This window comes from Electrona antarctica (assembly GCF_951216825.1).
Source record: "Electrona antarctica genome assembly, chromosome: 17".
In the NCBI taxonomy this organism is placed as follows: domain Eukaryota; kingdom Metazoa; phylum Chordata; class Actinopteri; order Myctophiformes; family Myctophidae; genus Electrona; species Electrona antarctica.
Genome location: NC_136798.1, coordinates 18,579,604 through 18,585,885, shown reverse-complemented (window position 1 = coordinate 18,585,885; position 6,282 = coordinate 18,579,604). Strand labels below are relative to the sequence as shown.

At 44.9% G+C, this 6,282-nt stretch overlaps 1 protein-coding gene across 2 annotated transcripts in view; it reads right to left on the bottom strand.

Annotated features, from left to right (window-relative positions):
• LOC306940447 (echinoderm microtubule-associated protein-like 1) overlaps window positions 1–4,072 on the bottom strand; it is a 10,695-nt gene extending 6,623 nt beyond the window's left edge. For both annotated transcript variants that reach the window (XM_079525530.1, XM_079525531.1), the window contains exon 1: window positions 3,953–4,072. The gene's annotated coding sequence lies outside the window, so the exon portion shown is untranslated. The remainder of the gene's footprint in view (window positions 1–3,952) is intronic.
• Between the last annotated feature and the right edge of the window lie 2,210 nt (window positions 4,073–6,282).

Below are 6,282 nucleotides of genomic sequence, written 5' to 3'. Positions count from 1 at the left end.
ATTAAAACATTACCTTCGTAATTATAGTTACAGTCATTGTGCTTGCTGCGCACAGCAGTTAAGCCTATATCGTTTGCTTTTCATTAAACATAATTAACAGCGATATGACAGCAGCAGACGTACTGTACAGAAGCAGAGTTTAATGTTCAATAATGCAGGCCTTGTTATCCTGTTAATTGACTGAGAGAGATGCCACACACGCACACAGACTGGGAAAATTAAAATATGACACACTAACCATTTGAGACATAATGAAAGTCACAGCACATGTGGGAGTTAGCAAACCTTTGATGTGTAGAACATACAGTATGAACACTCACTGATGCACACAGACATGCAGAACGCTTCATTCAAATGGCATCATAAAGCTAGGTACACTGCAGTAATATGAACTGAATATGGTCATTATACCATATAGCCAAAGGTTTTTCAAAGAGTTTCAGAAATAAATAGCCCCAAAAAGCGATTGTAGACCGGCTATTTTCGCAGAGAGTGACCACATGGCGACTGTGGCTCAAGAGGTAGAGCAGGTCGTCCAATGATCCATGGGTCAGCGGTTCGAACCCCGGCTCCTCCTGGCTACAAGTCGAAGTGTCCATGGGCAAGACACTGAACCCCAAATTGCTCCCGATGTACTGGTTGGTACCTTGCATGGCTTCCACCGCAATCGGTGTACGAATGTGTGTGTGAATGGGTGAATGTAATGCACAATCTATGTAAAGCGCCTTGGATAAAGGCGCTATATAAATGCACCATTTACCATTTACCACATCGTATGACAAAGTACCAGTGACAACTTGCACCTACACATCAGTCGACTGTTATTCTTAAATCTTCATTAAAGACTAATTTCTTCTCCCTCGACATCGACAGGCAGCTGAGCCTGGCACCCTACATTTTCCTTTGCTGGTGTTTGTTTTGTTTGTGTCTATCTCATTGGTATGTTGTGCTAAAATTTCTGTTCATATTGTATTGTTTTTGTTTTAACCTGAACAGCACTTTGGTTGACCTGGTCATGTGCGTTATACTCACATTTGAGTTGGAAGATAAATTGGGCTTGCTTTCAGCACACAACGCACCGCATGCTGACCGTAAACATGACCGCGTTTTTCGCTTTGCACGGAGGCCAAGCAGCTCATGCATGGAGCTAACTCTGTTTATTAAATAGTAGTGAACACACTGGGATTATTTGAAAGGACAGCCTGAAAGGTGGCTCTAGTGCTGCTTTTACCAGCAAGATGTTAAACACTTCTAGATCTGCCCCTGGCAGTAAGGATGGGTTCAAGATGTTATCTGTTAAAAAAGCTTTCACACACCTACATGTAGGTCAAAATAGGTGTGAAGGCAAATTACACGATGAACAACGGACAACAATTACCCGCACACTCCCCCAGCCACCTGCACGGTACAGGAGCAAAACATTATTAGGAGTGCAACCGCGTGTAACGTTTCTGTCACAAAAGATGTGACCTCCTGCCTGCCTAAGGAACCTGTCTGTACCGCACAGATTGGACACACACTCTGCGGGTAGTTTTATTGTTCTCGAGGGTTCAAGATGTTAAACATAATCCCGCCGCCCTGCCCCTGGCCATTCCCATAACAGCTCCCTGCAGAGGGAGGCCGGGTAAAGAGGTCACTGAACAGCTGGCCCCTGCAGAGCACACAGACCCCACACCCCAACATCAAACAGCAGGGTGGAAACATAAACAACAAATCCTTGTTGTCGGGCAGAAACCTCCTATCTCCTCCTATCTATTTGAATGGCCTACTTGATCATACTAGAGCGTCACACAAAAGTAGCGGATATGCAATCTTGAAGCGGTGAGCAAAGTGTCATGTTTTGAGCTTGTAGATCTGCTACTTTTGCTATTATTTTATTTTATACCATATTTAGGTTTCCACCCGACAGAGACGAAATCCTCCGTTTTCATCTTGGATGGACAGACAGACAGACAGACAGACAGACAGACAGACAGACAGACAGGCATACAGGCAGGCAGGCAGACAGACAGACAGACAGACAGACAGACAGACAGACAGACAGACAGACAGACAGACAGACAGACAGACAGACAGACAGACAGACAGACAGACAGACAAATTCACACTGAGGATTTTACTGCCCAGCCTCTCCATTAACAAACAGATTCATTTCAGCTCCATGCTCCCAAACCCTGTTGCTGGTGATGGAGTTGAAGGTGGTGGAAAAAAACTATACCGTTGCAGGGGAGCGAGGAGGAGGAGGAGGAGGAGGAGTGTTTCTGCTGGCCGAGGAGGAGCCGCACTTCCTCCACTGCCTTTCTTCTCCTCTTCCGCTCCTCCCGTGAACACATCCTCTCTGTCCTCTTCTCTCCTCTGCTCTCCGTCAGGTGGGCTGGCACTCCATCCATCTGGATCAAAGAGCAGCAGCAGCAGCGCACATCCAACCTCTTAAAAAAGGGCAGGTGCTGCCTGGCCCCGAAGTGAACTGGGATCAAAGAGTAGAAGTAGAGGTGCCCACCTTATAGCTCCCTTTGACAAACTTGTTTTTATTGAAGAATTACAGTGAGTGACCTTTACAATGAGCTCTTCTTCAGACTCTGTCCATTCGAGTTATGACAGGGAGGTGTCTGATCTGCTGGCATCTGATATTCACTCAGTTGTGTACATATACAGTATGGTCTCTCTCTTGGTTGGTCCACTCTTCTTACAGCATCCAGGGCCAATTGGTAGTTTGTTGTATTCAGTGTCCAGGGCTAGGTGGTAGTTTGTTGTATTCAATGTCCAGGGCCAGGTGGTAGTTTGTTGTATTCAGCGTCCAGGGCCAGGTGGTAGTTTGTTGTATTCAGTGTCCAGGCCAGGTGGTAGTTTGTTGTATTCAGTGTCCAGGGCCAGGTGGTAGTTTTATTCAGCGTCCAGGGTGAGGTGGTAGTTTTATTCAGCGTCCAGGTGAGGTGGTAGTTTGTTGTATTCAGCGTTCAGGGCCAGGTGGTAGTTTCTTGTATTCAGCGTCCATGGCGATCAGGGTGGCAGTTTTATGCAGCGTGAGCGGGTGAAGGTTTTGATCCGTTTGATCCTCCCTCACGTATTCTCAGTGGTTGTTTGTCTGGCACTGAGGGGACAGGAGGATGTCTGTGACGTTTAAACGTGTGTGTGTGTGTGTGTGTGTGTGTGCGTGCGTGCGTGCGTGCGTGCGTGCGTGCGTGCGTGCGCACATGGGGGTGGGGTTTATAGAGCTCAGCAGGCATCCTGTTCAGCCCAAATTTGTGTGTGCATGTGTGTCTACCTACATGCATCTGCACGCACTATGGAGTTTTTAATCTCTCACACTGAGCCTCTTTGGGCACAAGTGACCCTACCCCCCACTCATAAGCCCCATGTTGGAAAGACGCAAGCAAACAAACACACACACACACCCACACACACACGCACACGCACACGGACCGGAAGAAAGAAAAACGTAACGTGACGTGTCAAACTAAGATGAAACAGAAAAAGGTGAGTCATAAATGTAAAAAGAGGCTGCCCTGCGACTGTCTGCTTATACAACACAGAGCTTGTGTGATGATCCTACATAATAATGTAGTTGCATCATGTTCACCTGCAGTGTTTACAACAACACAGACAGACCACACACTGGCTGCTGCTGGTGACGCTAATGAATAACAAGCTGAACACCAGTGATTGTCATACAACGTTAGAGACATGAAGCAAAGCTCCCTCACACTAATGAAGAGAGGAGCTGAGCCAGTTGTTACGTAACTGTACTGTACCCGTTCACCATTCACTGTTGATGGAGATCCCTTTCAACAGGATTCCCAGTCGGTCAGTAGAGACACTACTGGGACACTGAACTGAGATCGCAATAGGCTGAGGCTATGCACACAGAATAACTCTTCATACTTCCGGGCCCTTTCCCTATTTCCTTCTAGCCAGGGAGGCATACCATTTTGGGTATTTGATGATAACTTACGTCATGTTCTAGCTTGTAGTCATCAGGTCGGAACCCCCAAACCGGAATCAGAATTACCCAAAATAATTCACTGCATCATCCGGTCTAAACCACGCCTGGACCGGATCACACGGGCGATTTAGGAACACAGACCGAGGTGGAAAGTCTGATGACGCAAGGTTAACTTCCTTCACAGGTGTTACCGATGATACTAATGAAAGCTCTGTTCCATTCTGGTCAAACAGAGTCAGGGTGCTGGTATTGTGCATGTTGGCTCACTGGAAACACTCTGCTACACCAGTGGGCCTCAAAGTGTCCTTTTCAAATGGCTCTGTACAGGTGTGTAACTGTGAGAGCTACAAATTGAACCAAATGGTTCAATAATGGCAAAGATTTGGTTCCATTTTGTACACTCTCAGAGTTATGGGAGTCCTTGAAATTCAAAAGTTTGAGAACCACTGTACATTAAAATGGAACAGTGCCTTAATTAGTATCTTTGGTAACACCTGTGAAGGAAGTAGGGAAGGGGCCCAGAAGCAAGGAAGCTCTGAGAAGGAAGGGAAGTGGTCACGTGACTGGGCTGCGCCATGACACTTTCATGGACACTTTCATGGGAGCCAAACTCACACCGGAAGTGCAATGAATACATGGCAGTGAATGGAGCCGGCTGGACCAGCTCATAAAAAACATTATTCATGAACAATTGAGACCTTTTGTAAAGTAATTACTTCTGGAAAATAACAGAAGACATATCAGGTTGTTTTCTAATCACTTACTTTTCGATGTGCACAGAGTGCACAGTATATAATTTTATCTGAGGATCTAAACAGCAGCAGGTATCGTTTCTGGCTCCGAAGTATTGCAAGATTTGGCTGTGCTCTTTAGATACCATACCTCTATAAAAATTACACAGTGTACTGTGCACACATCGAATAACAACACAGCAGACAATAATGTGTTACATGTCTTCTGTTATTTTCCAGAAGTGATTACTTTACAAAAGGTCTCAATTGTTCATAAATACTGTTTGTTCAAGAGCTGGTGACTGAGCTCTCATTGACTCCAGTGCATTCTGCCAAACTTCCGGGTAGTTTGGCTCCCATGAAAGTGTCCATGAAAGTGTCATGGCGCAGCCCAGTCACGTGACCACTTCACTTCCTTCTCATAGCTTCCTTGCCCAGAAGTAGGAAGTTATTCTGCATGTGTGCATAGAGCCTATTGGGAGGTGAAGAAGCATTAACCACTTAAACCCCACCCAGAATCCATATTCTGGGCAGGGAACGCTAGTCAGAAATAGTTAGCCTACAAGCTCACAACGGGTCGTGTTGTAGGATAGCCAGTGGGATAGTGGGGCGACTGCCCAGGATTGATTCCAACACTTATTAGTCCAGCAGCCAAGGTGGACGGGTGGGAAATTTGGTATATAGTCTTTTTTATCGGCCTAAAATATTGTCTACATACATTCATGAATCCACTTGCTGACCGGCTGTCATTGAGCAATTTATTTTATAGGGGGTTTCTTGTGACCCTACCATTAACATCCTATGGCAGGCAAAAATGTCAAACTTTCCTTTTGCTTTAAGTAGCATGTGGCATGTCAAACTAAATCAAATCACATTTTATAAAACAATTTTATTTGTATAGCACATTTAAAAACGACTCTCATCTTACCAAAGTGCATGCTTCACAGGTCAGAGAAAACAATACAATACAGTGCAATACAATACACCAGTGTAAAATGAAGCAATAAAAAACAAAAACAATGCATAGTTATGGTACAGTAGACAAGAAAGACGTTAAGAGCAGTTTAAAAGCAGCACGGCAAACATATCCTGTGTATACAAGTGCAAGAGCATCAGGGGGACTGGAAGGCTTGTGAATATAAGAATGTTTTGAGCCTAGACTTAAAACTCTCAACGGAGGGGGCAACTAGGGTTTTTTCATGATTCTGAATCCATTCCAAGCATTAGTTTTGCACAAAATACACTCCTTGGGCTAAAAACAGCCATAGCCAAATGTGCCCAAAATGTGCTGACCTCATCACATTTGTGCTGACCTCATCACATTTGTCATTTGGTTTAGATGGAGATTTCTAGAAACCTTACAGATGGTCAACCTAAATCACAACAGTGTGGAACGCGTGTATCAACTTTGAGGTCAGTGGAGCGAACAAATAGTGTCTACTACTGTCTAATAACATTTTGTGAATCTCTGATGCCTTAATGATGGATGATGGAGTAATACGGACGCCGAACACAAGGGTGGACACAAACATGTTGGGGGACATTACCACCACATAAGGACAAATGTAACTCATCAACTCATCAATGATTTGTTGATGATCACTTGGT